The 15000-nt window shown below is 42.2% G+C and overlaps 1 pseudogene; it reads left to right on the top strand.

The window, feature by feature from the left end:
- The window catches only part of LOC123481174, a 27587-nt pseudogene that overhangs the window by 8729 nt on the left and 3858 nt on the right, over positions 1–15000 (top strand).

Below are 15000 nucleotides of genomic sequence, written 5' to 3'. Positions count from 1 at the left end.
AGAACAGACAATACCATGGCAACACACAGACACGGGCTGGGGGAGAACAGACAATACCATGGCAACACACAGACACGGGCTGGGGGAGAACAGACAATACCACACAGACACGGGCTGGGGGGAGAACAGACAATACCATGGCAACACACAGACACGGGCTGGGTGAGAACAGACAATACCACACAGACACGGGCTGGGGGAGAACAGACAATACCATGGCCACGGGCTGGGGGAGAACAGACAATACCATGGCAACACACAGACACGGGCTGGGGGAGAACAGACAATACCACACAGACACGGGCTGGGGGAGAACAGACAATACCATGGCAACACACAGACACGGGCTGGGGGAGAACAGACAATACCATGGCAACACACAGACACGGGCTGGGGGAGAACAGACAATACCATGGCAACACACAGACACGGGCTGGGGGAGAACAGACAATACCACACAGACACGGGCTGGGGGAGAAACAGACAATACCATGGCAACACACAGACACGGGCTGGGTGAGAACAGACAATACCATGGCAACACACAGACACGGGCTGGGGGAGAACAGACAATACCACGCAGACACGGGCTGGGGGGAGAACAGACAATACCATGGCAACACACAGACACGGGCTGGGGGAGAACAGACAATACCATGGCAACACACAGACACGGGCTGGGGGAGAACAGACAATACCATGGCAACACACAGACACGGGCTGGGGGAGAACAGACAATACCACACAGACACGGGCTGGGGGAGAACAGACAATACCATGGCAACACACAGACACGGGCTGGGTGAGAACAGACAATACCATGGCAACACACAGACACGGGCTGGGGGAGAACAGACAATACCATGGCAACACACAGACACGGGCTGGGGGAGAACAGACAATACCACACAGACACGGGCTGGGGGAGAACAGACAATACCATGGTGTCTAATACGTACTGGAATACCCTAGGTGTTGTGTTGATACGTACTGGAATATACTAGGTGTTGTGTTGATACAGTGGGGAAAAAAAGTATTTAGTCAGCCACCAATTGTGCAAGTTCTCCCACTTAAAAAGATGAGAGAGGCCTGTAATTTTCATCATAGGTATACGTCAACTATGACAGACAAATTGAGAGAGAAAAAATCCAGAAAATCACATTGTAGGATTTTTAATGAATTTATTTGCAAATTATGGTGGAAAATAAGTATTTGGTCACCTACAAACAAGCAAGATTTCTGGCTCTCACAGACCTGTAACTTCTTCTTTAAGAGGCTCCTCTGTCCTCCACTCGTTACCTGTATTAATGGCACCTGTTTGAACTTGTTATCAGTATAAAAAGACACCTGTCCACAACCTCAAACAGTCACACTCCAAACTCCACTATGGCCAAGACCAAAGAGCTGTCAAAGGACACCAGAAACAAAATTGTAGACCTGCACCAGGCTGGGGAAGACTGAATCTGCAATAGGTAAGCAGCTTGGTTTGAAGAAATCAACTGTGGGAGCAATTATTAGGAAATGGAAGACATACAAGACCACTGATAATCTCCCTCGATCTGGGGCTCCACGCAAGATCTCACCCCGTGGGGTCAAAATGATCACAAGAACGGTGAGCAAAATCCCAGAACCACACGGGAGGACCTAGTGAATGACCTGCAGAGAGCTGGGACCAAAGTAACAAAGCCTACCATCAGTAACACACTACGCCGCCAGGGACTCAAATCCTGCAGTGCCAGACGTGTCCCCCTGCTTAAGCCAGTACATGTCCAGGCCCGTCTGAAGTTTGCTAGAGTGCATTTGGATGATCCAGAAGAGGATTGGGAGAATGTCATATGGTCAGATGAAACCAAAATAGAACTTTTTGGTAAAAACTCAACCTCGTCGTGTTTGGAGGACAAAGAATGCTGAGTTGCATCCAAAGAACACCATACCTACTGTGAAGCATGGGGGTGGAAACATCATGCTTTGGGGCTGTTTTTTCTGCAAAGGGACCAGGACGACTGATCTGTGTAAAGGAAAGAATGAATGGGGCCATGTATCGTGAGATTTTGAGTGAAAACCTCCTTCCATCAGCAAGGGCATTGAAGATGAAACGTGGCTGGGTCTTTCAGCATGACAATGATCCCAAACACACCGCCCGGGCAACGAAGGAGTGGCTTCGTAAGAAGCATTTCAAGGTTCTGGAGTGGCTTAGCCTAGTCTCCAGATCTCAACCCCATAGAAAATCTTTGGAGGGAGTTGAAAGTCTGTGTTGCCCAGCGACAGCCCCAAAACATCACTGCTCTAGAGGAGATCTGCATGGGAGGAATGGGCCAAAATACCAGCAACAGTGTGTGAGAAACCTTGTGAAGACTTACAGAAAACGTTTGACCTCTGTCATTGCCAACAAAGGGTATATAACAAAGTATTGAGAAACTTTTGTTATTGACCAAATACTTATTTTCCACCATAATTTGCAAATAAATTCATTAAAAATCCTACAATGTGATTTTCTGGAGGATTATTTTTTCTCATTTTGTCTGTCATAGTTGACGTGTACCTATGATGAAAATTACAGGCCTCTCATATTTTTAAGTGGGAGAACTTGCACAATTGGTGGCTGACTAAATACTTTTTTCCCCCACTGTACGTACTGGAATATCCTAGGTGTTGTGTTGATACGTACTGGAATATCCTAGGTGTTGTGTGTTGATACGTACTGGAATATACTAGGTGTTGTGTTGATACGTACTGGAATATCCTAGGTGTTGTGTGTTGATACGTACTGGAATATACTAGGTGTTGTGTTGATACGTACTGGAATATACTAGGTGTTGTGTTGATACGTACTGGAATATACTGGGTGTTGTGTTGATACATACTGGAATATCCTAGGTGTTGTGTTGATACATACTGGAATATCCTAGGTGTTGTGTTGATACTGCTGGAATATCCTAGGGTGTTGTGTTGATACGTACTGGAATATCCTAGGTGTTGTGTTGATACATACTGGAATATCCTAGGTGTTGTGTTGATACATACTGGAATATCCTAGGTGTTGTGTTGATACATACTGGAATATCCTAGGTGTTGTGTTGATACGTACTGGAATATACTAGGTGTTGTGTGTTGATACATACTGGAATATACTGGGTGTTGTGTTGATACATACTGGAATATCCTAGGTGTTGTGTTGATACGTACTGGAATATCCTAGGTGTTGTGTTGATACGTACTGGAATATACTGGGTGTTGTGTTGATACATACTGGAATATCCTAGGTGTTGTGTTGATACGTACTGGAATATACTGGGTGTTGTGTTGATACGTACTGGAATATACTGGGTGTTGTGTTGATACGTACTGGAATATCCTAGGTGTTGTGTTGATACGTACTGGAATATACTGGTGTTGTGTTGATACGTGCACTGGAATATACTAGGTGTTGTGTTGATACGTACTGGAATATACTGGGTGTTGTGTGTTGATACGTACTGGAATATACTAGGTGTTGTGTTGATACATACTGGAATATACTGGGTGTTGTGTTGATACGTACTGGAATATACTGGGTGTTGTGTTGATACGTACTGGAATATACTAGGTGTTGTGTTGATACGTACTGGAATATACTAGGTGTTGTGTGTTGATACATACTGGAATATACTAGGTGTTGTGTTGATACGTACTGGAATATACTAGGTGTTGTGTTGATACGTACTGGAATATACTAGGTGTTGTGTTGATACATACTGGAATATACTGGTGTTGTGTTGATACGTACTGGAATATACTAGGTGTTGTGTTGATACATACTGGAATATACTAGGTGTTGTGTTGATACGTACTGGAATATACTAGGTGTTGTGTTGATACATACTGGAATATACTAGGTGTTGTGTGTTGATACATACTGGAATATACTGGGTGTTGTGTTGATACGTACTGGAATATACTGGGTGTTGTGTGTTGATACGTACTGGAATATCCTAGGTGTTGTGTTGATACGTACTGGAATATACTGGGTGTTGTGTTGATACGTACTGGAATATACTGGGTGTTGTGTTGATACGTACTGGAATATACTAGGTGTTGTGTTGATACGTACTGGAATATACTAGGTGTTGTGTTGATACGTACTGGAATATACTGGGTGTTGTGTTGATACGTACTGGAATATACTAGGTGTTGTGTTGATACGTACTGGAATATCCTAGGTGTTGTGTTGATACGTACTGGAATATCCTAGGTGTTGTGTGTTGATACGTACTGGAATATCCTAGGTGTTGTGTTGATACGTACTGGAATATACTAGGTGTTGTGTTGATACGTACTGGAATATCCTAGGTGTTGTGTTGATACGTACTGGAATATCCTAGGTGTTGTGTTGATACGTACTGGAATATCCTAGGTGTTGTGTTGATACGTACTGGAATATCCTAGGTGTTGTGTTGATACGTACTGGAATATACTAGGTGTTGTGTTGATACGTACTGGAATATACTGGGTGTTGTGTTGATACGTACTGGAATATACTGGGTGTTGTGTTGATACGTACTGGAATATACTAGGTGTTGTGTTGATACGTACTGGAATATACTGGGTGTTGTGTTGATACGTACTGGAATATACTGGGTGTTGTGTTGATACGTACTGGAATATCCTAGGTGTTGTGTTGATACGTACTGGAATATACTGGGTGTTGTGTTGATACGTACTGGAATATCCTAGGTGTTGTGTTGATACGTACTGGAATATACTAGGTGTTGTGTTGATACGTACTGGAATATACTAGGTGTTGTGTTGATACGTACTGGAATATACTGGGTGTTGTGTTGATACGTACTGGAATATACTGGGTGTTGTGTTGATACGTACTGGAATATACTGGGTGTTGTGTTGATACGTACTGGAATATACTGGGTGTTGTGTTGATACGTACTGGAATATACTAGGTGTTGTGTTGATACGTACTGGAATATACTGGGTGTTGTGTTGATACGTACTGGAATATACTAGGTGTTGTGTTGATACGTACTGGAATATACTGGGTGTTGTGTTGATACGTACTGGAATATACTGGGTGTTGTGTTGATACGTACTGGAATATACTAGGTGTTGTGTTGATACGTACTGGAATATACTGGGTGTTGTGTTGATACGTACTGGAATATACTGGGTGTTGTGTTGATACGTACTGGAATATACTGGGTGTTGTGTTGATACGTACTGGAATATACTAGGTGTTGTGTTGATACGTACTGGAATATACTGGGTGTTGTGTTGATACGTACTGGAATATACTGGGTGTTGTGTTGATACTGTGATGTCACGAGAGGCTGTGTCCTGGAGGGACGTTACATCCCCCTGAGGTGGCTGCAAACCCAGACAGCTATGGCTCCATCTGCTGGTATGGTCGGGAACTCCACCCCTGTATGGCCAATCTTCCCACGCAGCTGAAACAAATGAGGAGCTGATGAGCTGAAGGTTTGAGAAGTGAAGAGACACGGTCTCAACCTGGGCTCTCTGGAGGACAAGAGTGCTGCCGTCCACTTCCATGAGGAATATAAGGATTTGGAGATACTTACCTTTGGGAAATACTCACCTTTGGATATATGCACCTGTGGAAATACGTGTGGGACATTTGGAAGGACGTTTTGCTGGGTTGGCCACTAGCTGCAACGTGGAATACAGTAAGACTGGGGAAAAGTTATTTGAGCGAGTGAGAGTTATGCTTTTGGATGTGGAAGAGACATCCCGGAACTGTTAACCCTTAAAGAGCCACAAGAGAACAGAATTGTGTTATAATTTCGTTAGTTTCCCAAGACCTTTAATAAAATCCTTGTTTTGATTGAACCTGGGCTCCTTGCACTACTTGAGCAATCCCGCTGAAAGCTGTGTAGCCTCTCGTGACGTCACAGATGGTGGAGAATACAGGCACGCTCAAGCGTTAATAGTGCATGTCAGAGGAGGATACCGAAGGTTTGATCACCCAGTTTTCCAAGTTGGCCGTAGGCTCCCCGCCGACTGAAATGGAGGACATATTGAAAGCCCTTGTTGCTGGCCAGCAAGCCCAGATGCAAGCAAACGTGGCTCTCTTGGAGGAGCAAAAGAAAGCCAACCTTCTGAAGGCAGAGGAATTGCAGTTGCAGAGACAGAGGGTTGTCCAAAATACCCGCCCAATAAAGGCAAGTGACTTTATATCTAAGATGGGAGCTACCGATGACATTGAGGCATACCTGCATGCATTTGAGGCCACGGCCACTAGGGAAGCCTGGCCCAAGCAACAGTGGGTTGGTCTGTTAGCCCCCTTTCTAACCGGGAAGCGCTGAATGCTGTCCGGGACCTGGGCCCTGACCAGGTTACTGACTATGATGCCCTGAAGTCTGAGATCCTCAGCAGATATGGACTCACAAAGTTTGGTATGGCCCAGCGCTTTCACAGCTGGACCTTCCAACCAGACCAACCTCCTCGGGCGCAGATGCATGAACTTGTCCGAATCGCAAGGAAATGGCTGGATCCGCAGAGGAATACAGCAGCGGCGGTGGTGGAGGCCGTTGTGGTGGATCGTTACCTACGCGCCCTGCCTTATGAGGCAAACGGTTCATCAGTCAACAGGCCTTGACCACGGCTGATCTGACCGTGGAAGCTGTGGAAAAGTGCAGGCCACAGCGGAGATGCTGAATGCTTCCCGAAAAGACCCCAGGAGTGCGGCCCCACCACAAATGGGAAGAACCCGTCCAAAGGACCCCAAGGTCTCGAACCCAGCCACGTCAGACTTATCCCGGCTCCAGGGGGAGCCAGAAACCAGGCGGGTCCAAGAAGAGTACACCAGGAGGGGGAAACTCGACAGTGTTACCGGTGTGGGGAGATGGGACATATCTCCTGGCAGTGTGGGAAACCAGCCGATGAACCTATGCCCACTGCGGAGTCCTCCAGCTCAGCACCCACACACCGTTTTGCCTCGCTCTTGGGAGTCGTAGATGGCGGCCCAGATCGACCCCCCACCTGCCCGGTAACTGTGAATCACCATGATGTGGAAGCCTTACTGGATTCTGGTAGCCGGGCCACCCTGGTGCGTAAGGATTTGGTGGGCCCAACGTGTCTGACCCCGGGGAAAGTCCTCCCAGTTTCCTGTGTCCATGGGGACACCAGAGAATACCCCATTACTGAACTTACAATGACCAGCACACGGGGAACCATACACACGACGGCGGGGTGGTTGATTCCCTCCCCGTCCCTGTCCTAATTGGACGAGACTGCCCAGCCTTTTACCCACTCTGGAGAGAGTCTCAGGAGAGGATAACCCGAGTACCTCGGAAACGGAGAGGCAAGACTCATCCTGGGAAGGCTCCGGTGCAATCCTCTGAGTTACTCACTCCCGCCCGGGCTCTGATAGGGATGGCAGGTGCCCAGACCGACACAGAGACGGAGCTACAGAATCTGGACAAAGAACTGTCTGGTCTGGAAGGGGACCGCTGAGAGGTATCGTTTTGTTAAAGCAACAGTTAGACATGAAGACAGAAGAGTTAGATATCCTCCAGGCTAAACTCCAACAGAGCTCCTTCCATAAGCAACAGGAGGAGCTGGAGAGGCTGCGCAGGACCATCGAGGGAGTGTGAGGAGACCCTGCGCAGTAGTAAGGAGGTCCAGAAGAAGGCAGAGGAGAAGTACAAGGTGTTGGAGAACAAGATGAAGAATGCGGAGGCAGAGAGAGAGAAGGAACTGAAAGCTGCTCAACAGAAGCTAAACTCTGCTAAAACCAAGGCTGATGCGTTCAGTAAGAAACTCAAGGAGAGACAACAGGAGGCTCGAGTCCCTGGTCCTAGAGTTGGAGGAGTTGAAGAGAGAGCAGTCTGGCAAGCACCACGGCAATGCGGACGCCTCTCCCGGCGTGATGCCTTCTTCGCTGCCTTTACCCGACGAGGACGTCGGTCCCGAGAGGAGGATGTGTGATGTCACGAGAGGCTGTGTCCTGGAGGGACGTTACATCCCCTGAGGTGGCTGCAAACCCAGACAGCTATGGCTCCATCTGCTGGTATGGTCGGGAACTCCCACCCCTGTATGGCCAATCTTCCCACGCAGCTGAAACAAATGAGGAGCTGATGAGCTGAAGGTTTGAGAAGTGAAGAGACACGGTCTCCAACCTGGGCTCTCTGGAGGACAAGAGTGCTGCACGTCCACTTCCATGAGGAATATAAGGATTTGGAGATACTTACCTTTGGGAAATACTCACCTTTGGATATATGCACCTGTGGAAATACATGTGGGACATTTGGAAGGACGTTTTTGCTGGGTTGGCCACTAGCTGCAACGTGGAATACAGTAAGACTGGGGAAAAGTTATTTGAGCGAGTGAGAGTTATGCTTTTGGATGTGGAAGAGACATCCCGGAACTGTTAACCCTTAAAGAGCCACAAGAGAACAGAATTGTGTTATAATTTCGTTAGTTTCCCAAGACCTTTAATAAAATCCTTGTTTTGATTGAACCTGGGCTCCTTGCACTACTTGAGCAATCCCGCTGAAAGCTGTGTAGCCTCTCGTGACGTCACAATACATACTGGAATATCCTAGGTGTTGTGTTGATACGTACTGGAATATCCTAGGTGTTGTGTTGATACATACTGGAATATCCTAGGTGTTGTGTTGATACGTACTGGAATATCCTAGGTGTTGATACGTACTGGAATATACTGGGTGTTGTGTTGATACGTACTGGAATATCCTAGTTGTTGATACGTACTGGAATATACTGGGTGTTGTGTTGATACGTACTGGAATATCCTAGGTGTTGTGTTGATATCGTACTGGAACATCCTAGGTGTTGATACGTACTGGAATATACTGGGTGTTGTGTTGATACGTACTGGAATATCCTAGTGTTGATACATACTGGAATATCCTAGGTGTTGATACGTACTGGAATATACTGGGTGTTGTGTTGATACGTACTGGAATATCCTAGGTGTTGATACATACTGGAATATACTAGGTGTTGTGTTGATACGTACTGGAATATACTGGGTGTTGTGTTGATACGTACTGGAATATACTGGGTGTTGTGTTGATACGTACTGGAATATCCTAGGTGTTGTGTTGATACGTACTGGAATATACTGGGTGTTGTGTTGATACGTACTGGAATATCCTAGGTGTTGTGTTGATACGTACTGGAATATCCTAGGTGTTGTGTTGATACGTACTGGAATATACTGGGTGTTGTGTTGATACGTACTGGAATATCCTAGGTGTTGTGTTGATACGTACTGGAATATCCTAGGTGTTGTGTTGATACGTACTGGAATATCCTAGGTGTTGTGTTGATACGTACTGGAATATACTAGGTGTTGTGTTGATACGTACTGGAATATACTGGGTGTTGTGTTGATACGTACTGGAATATACTGGGTGTTGTGTTGATACGTACTGGAATATACTAGGTGTTGTGTTGATACGTACTGGAATATACTGGGTGTTGTGTTGATACGTACTGGAATATACTGGGTGCTTGTGTTGATACGTACTGGAATATCTAGGTGTTGTGTTGATACGTGCTGGAATATACTGGGTGTTGTGTTGATACGTACTCGGGAATATCCTAGGTGTTGTGTTGATACGTACTGGAATATACTTGGTGTTGTGTTGATACGTACTGGAATATACTAGGGTGTTGTGTTGATACGTACTGGAATATACTGGGTGTTGTGTTGATACGTACTGGAATATACTAGGTGTTGTGTTGATACGTACTGGAATATACTGGGTGTTGTGTTGATACGTACTGGAATATACTGGGTGTTGTGTTGATACGTACTGGAATATACTAGGTGTTGTGTTGATACATGACTGGAATATACTAGGTGTTGTGTTGATACGTACTGGAATATACTGGGTGTTGTGTTGATACGTACTGGAATATACTGGTGTTGTGTTGATACGTACTGGAATATACTAAGGTGTTGTGTTGATACGTACTGGAATATATTATTAAGTGTTGATACGTACTGGAATATACTGGGTGTTGTGTTGATACATACTGGAATATACTAGGTGTTGATACATTACTGGAATACCTAGGTGTTGTGTTAATACGTACTGGAATATACTGGGTGTTGTGTTGATACGTACGGAATATACTGGATGTTGTGTTGATACGTATTGAGAATATACTGGGTGTTGTGTTGATACGTACTGGAATATACTAGGTGTTGTGTTGATACGTACTGGAATATACTGGGTGTTGTGTTGATACGTACTGGAATATACTGGGTGTTGTGTTGATACGTAACTGGAATATACTAGGTGTTGTGTTGATACGTACTGGAATATACTAGGTGTTGTGTTGATACGTACTGGAATATACTGGGTGTTGTGTTGATACGTGACTGGAATATCCTAAGGTGTTGTGTTGATTCGTACTGGAATATCCTAGGTGTTTGTTGATCGTACTGGAATATACTGGGTGTTGTGTTGATACGTACTGGAATATACTGGGTGTTGTGTTGATACGTACTGGAATATACTGGGTGTTGTGTTGATACGTACTGGAATATACTGGGTGTTGTGTTGGTACGTGCTGGAATATACTGGGTGTTGTGTTGATTTCGTACTGGAATATACTGGGTGTTGTGTTGATACGTACTGGAATATACTGGGTGTTGTGTTGATACGTACTGGAATATACTAGGTGTTGTGTTGATACTACTGGAATATACTGGGTGTTGTGTTGATACGTACTGGAATATACTGGGTGTTGTGTTGATACGTACTGGAATATACTGGGTGTTGTGTTGATACGTACTGGAATATACTAGTGTTGTGTTGATACGTACTGGAATATACTGGGTGTTGTGTTGATACGTACTGGAATATACTAGGTGTTGTGTTGATACTACTGGAATATACTGGTTGTTGTGTTGATACGTACTGGAATATACTGGGTGTTGTGTTGATACGTACTGGAATATACTAGGTGTTGTGTTGATACGTACTGGAATATACTGGGTGTTGTGTTGATACGTACTGGAATATCCTGGGTGTTGTGTTGATACATACTGGAATATCCTAGGTGTTGTGTTGATATCCTAGGTGTGGTGTTGTGTTGATATCCTAGGTGTTGTGTTAATATCCTAGGTGTTGTGTTAATATCCTAGGTGTTGTGTTGATATCCTATGTGTTGTGTTAATATCCTAGGTGTTGTGTTGATATCCTAGGTGTTGTGTTGATATCCTAGGTGTTGTGTTGATATCCTAGGTGTTGTGTTAATATCCTAGGTGTTGTGTTGATATCCTAGTGTTGTGTTGATATCCTAGGTGTTGTGTTGATATCCTAGGTGTTGTGTTGATATCCTAGGTGTTGTGTTGATATCCTTGGTGTTGTGTTGATAGTCCTAGGTGTTGTGTTAATATCCTAGGTGTTGTGTTAATATCCTAGGTGTTGTGTTAATATCCTAGGTGTTGTGTTGATATCCTAGGTGTTGTGTTGATATCCTAGGTGTTGTGTTAATATCCTAGGTGTTGTGTTAATATCCTGGGTGTTGTGTTGATATCCTAGGTGTTGTGTTAATATCCTGGGTGTTGTGTTAATATCCTAGGTGTTGTGTTAATATCCTAGGTGTTGTGGTTGATATCCTAGGTGTTGTGTTGATATCCTAGGTGTTGTGTTGATATCCTAGGTGTTGTGTTGATATCCTAGTGTTGTGTTGATATCCTAGGTGTTGTGTTGATATCCTAGGTGTTGTGTTGATATCCTAGGTGTTGTGTTAATATCCTGGTGTTGTTTATATCCTAGGTGTTGTGTTGATATCCTAGGTGTTGTGTTGATATCCTAGGTGTTGTGTTGATATCCTAGGTGTTGTGTTGATATCCTAGGTGTTGTGTTGATATCCTAGGTGTTGTGTTGATATCCTAGGTGTTGTGTTAATATCCTAGGTGTTGTGTTGATATCCTAGGTGTGACAGTACTTGGGGGTCCTATGTATGCAGTCGGAGGGCATGATGGGTGGAGCTACCTCAGCACTGTAGAGAGGTGAGTCAGACCCTCTCAATTCTATTCATATTACTTTACTGGTCTGGTCATATTACTTTACTGGTCTGGTCATATTACTTTACTGGTCTGGTCATATTACTTTACCGGTTACTTTACTGGTCTGTTCATATTACTTTACTGGTGTGTTCATATTACTTTACTGGTCTATTCATATTACTTTACCGGTTACTTTACTGGTCTGTTCATATTACTTTACTGGTCTATTCATATTACTTTACCGGTTACTTTACTGGTCTGTTCATATTACTTTACTGGTGTGTTCATATTACTTTACTGGTCTACTCATATTACTTTACCGGTTACTTTACTGGTCTGTTCATATTACTTTACTGGTCTATTCATATTACTTTACCGGTTACTTTACTGGTCTGTTCATATTACTTTACTGGTGTGTTCATATTACTTTACTGGTCTATTCATATTACTTTACCGGTTACTTTACTGGTCTGTTCATATTACTTTACTGGTCTATTCATATTTACTTTGCTGTTACTTTACTGGTGTGTTCATATTACTTTACTGGTCTATTCATATTACTTTACCGGTTACTTTACTGGTCTGGTCATATTACTTTACTGGTCTATTCATATTACTTTACTAGTCTATTCATATTACTTTACCGGTTACTTTACTGGTCTGTTCATATTACTTTACTGGTCTATTCATATTACTTTACCGGTTACTTTACTGGTCTGGTCATATTACTTTACTGGTCTATTCATATTACTTTACTAGTCTATTCATATTACTTTACCGGTTACTTTACTAGTCTATTCATATTACTTTACTGGTCTATTCATATTACTTTACTGGTGTGTTCATATTACTTTACTGGTGTGTTCATATTACTTTACTGGTGTGTTCATATTACTTTACTGGTCTATTCATATTACTTTACCGGTTACTTTACTGGTCTATTCATATTACTTTACTGGTCTGTTCATATTACTTTACTGGTCTGTTCATATTACTTTACTGGTCTATTCATATTACTTTACCGGTTACTTTACTGGTGTGTTCATATTACTTTACCGGTTACTTTACTGGTGTGTTCATATTACTTTACTGGTCTGTTCATATTACTTTACTGGTCTATTCATATTACTTTACCGGTTACTTTACTGGTCTGTTCATATTACTTTACCGGTTACTTTACTGGTGTGTTCATATTACTTTACTGGTCTATTCATATTACTTTATTGGTGTGTTCATATTACTTTACTGGTCTATTCATATTACTTTACTAGTCTATTCATATTACTTTACTGGTCTGGTCATATTACTTTACTGGTTTGGTCATATTACTTTACTGGTCTGTTCATATTACTTTACTGGTCTATTCATATTACTTTACCGGTTACTTTACTGGTGTGTTCATATTACTTTACTGGTCTATTCATATTACTTTACCGGTTACTTTACTGGTCTGTTCATATGACTTTACTGGTCTATTCATATTACTTTACCGGTTACTTTACTGGTCTGTTCATATTACTTTACTGGTCTATTCATATTACTTTACTGGTCTGGTCATATTACTTTACTGGTCTGGTCATATTACTTTACTGGTCTGGTCATATTACTTTACTGGTCTGGTCATATTACTTTACTGGTCTGGTCATATTACTTTACCGGTTACTTTACTGGTCTGTTCATATTACTTTACTGGTGTGTTCATATTACTTTACTGGTCTATTCATATTACTTTACCGGTTACTTTACTGGTCTGTTCATATTACTTTACTGGTCTATTCATATTACTTTACCGGTTACTTTACTGGTCTGTTCATATTACTTTACTGGTGTGTTCATATTACTTTACTGGTCTATTCATATTACTTTACCGGTTACTTTACTGGTCTGTTCATATTACTTTACTGGTCTATTCTGTTACTTTGCTTACTTTACTGGTCTGTTCATATTACTTTACTGGTGTGTTCATATTACTTTACTGGTCTATTCATATTACTTTACCGGTTACTTTACTGGTCTGTTCATATTACTTTACTGGTCTATTCATATTACTTTACCGGTTACTTTACTGGTGTGTTCATATTACTTTACTGGTCTATTCATATTACTTTACCGGTTACTTTACTGGTCTGGTCATATTACTTTACTGGTCTATTCATATTACTTTACTAGTCTATTCATATTACTTTACCGGTTACTTTACTGGTCTGTTCATATTACTTTACTGGTCTATTCATATTACTTTACCGGTTACTTTACTGGTCTGGTCATATTACTTTACTGGTCTATTCATATTACTTTACTAGTCTATTCATATTACTTTACCGGTTACTTTACTAGTCTATTCATATTACTTTACTGGTCTATTCATATTACTTTACTGGTGTGTTCATATTACTTTACTGGTGTGTTCATATTACTTTACTGGTCTATTCATATTACTTTACCGGTTACTTTACTGGTGTGTTCATATTACTTTACTGGTCTATTCATATTACTTTACCGGTTACTTTACTGGTCTATTCATATTACTTTACTGGTCTGTTCATATTACTTTACTGGTCTGTTCATATTACTTTACTGGTCTATTCATATTACTTTACCGGTTCTTTACTGGTGTGTTCATATTACTTTACCGTTTTACTTTACTGGTGTGTTCATATTACTTTACTGGTCTGTTCATATTACTTTTACTGGTCTATTCATATTACTTTACCGGTTACTTTACTGGTCTGTTCATATTACATTTTACCGTTACTTTACTGGTGTGTTCATATTACTTTACTGGTCTATTCATATTACTTTATTGGTGTGTTCATATTACTTTACTGGTCTATTCATATTACTTTACTAGTCTATTCATATTACTTTACTGGTCTGGTCATATTACTTTACTGGTTTGGTCATATTACTTTACTGGTCTGTTCATATTACTTTACTGGTCTATTCATATTACTTTACCGGTTACTTTACTGGTGTGTTCATATTACTTTACTGGT

The sequence above is a fragment of the Coregonus clupeaformis genome, unplaced genomic scaffold (assembly GCF_020615455.1).
Source record: "Coregonus clupeaformis isolate EN_2021a unplaced genomic scaffold, ASM2061545v1 scaf3327, whole genome shotgun sequence".
NCBI lineage: Eukaryota > Metazoa > Chordata > Actinopteri > Salmoniformes > Salmonidae > Coregonus > Coregonus clupeaformis.
Note: the sequence above shows the minus strand (reverse complement) of the source record. Positions and strands in the feature narration are given on the sequence as shown.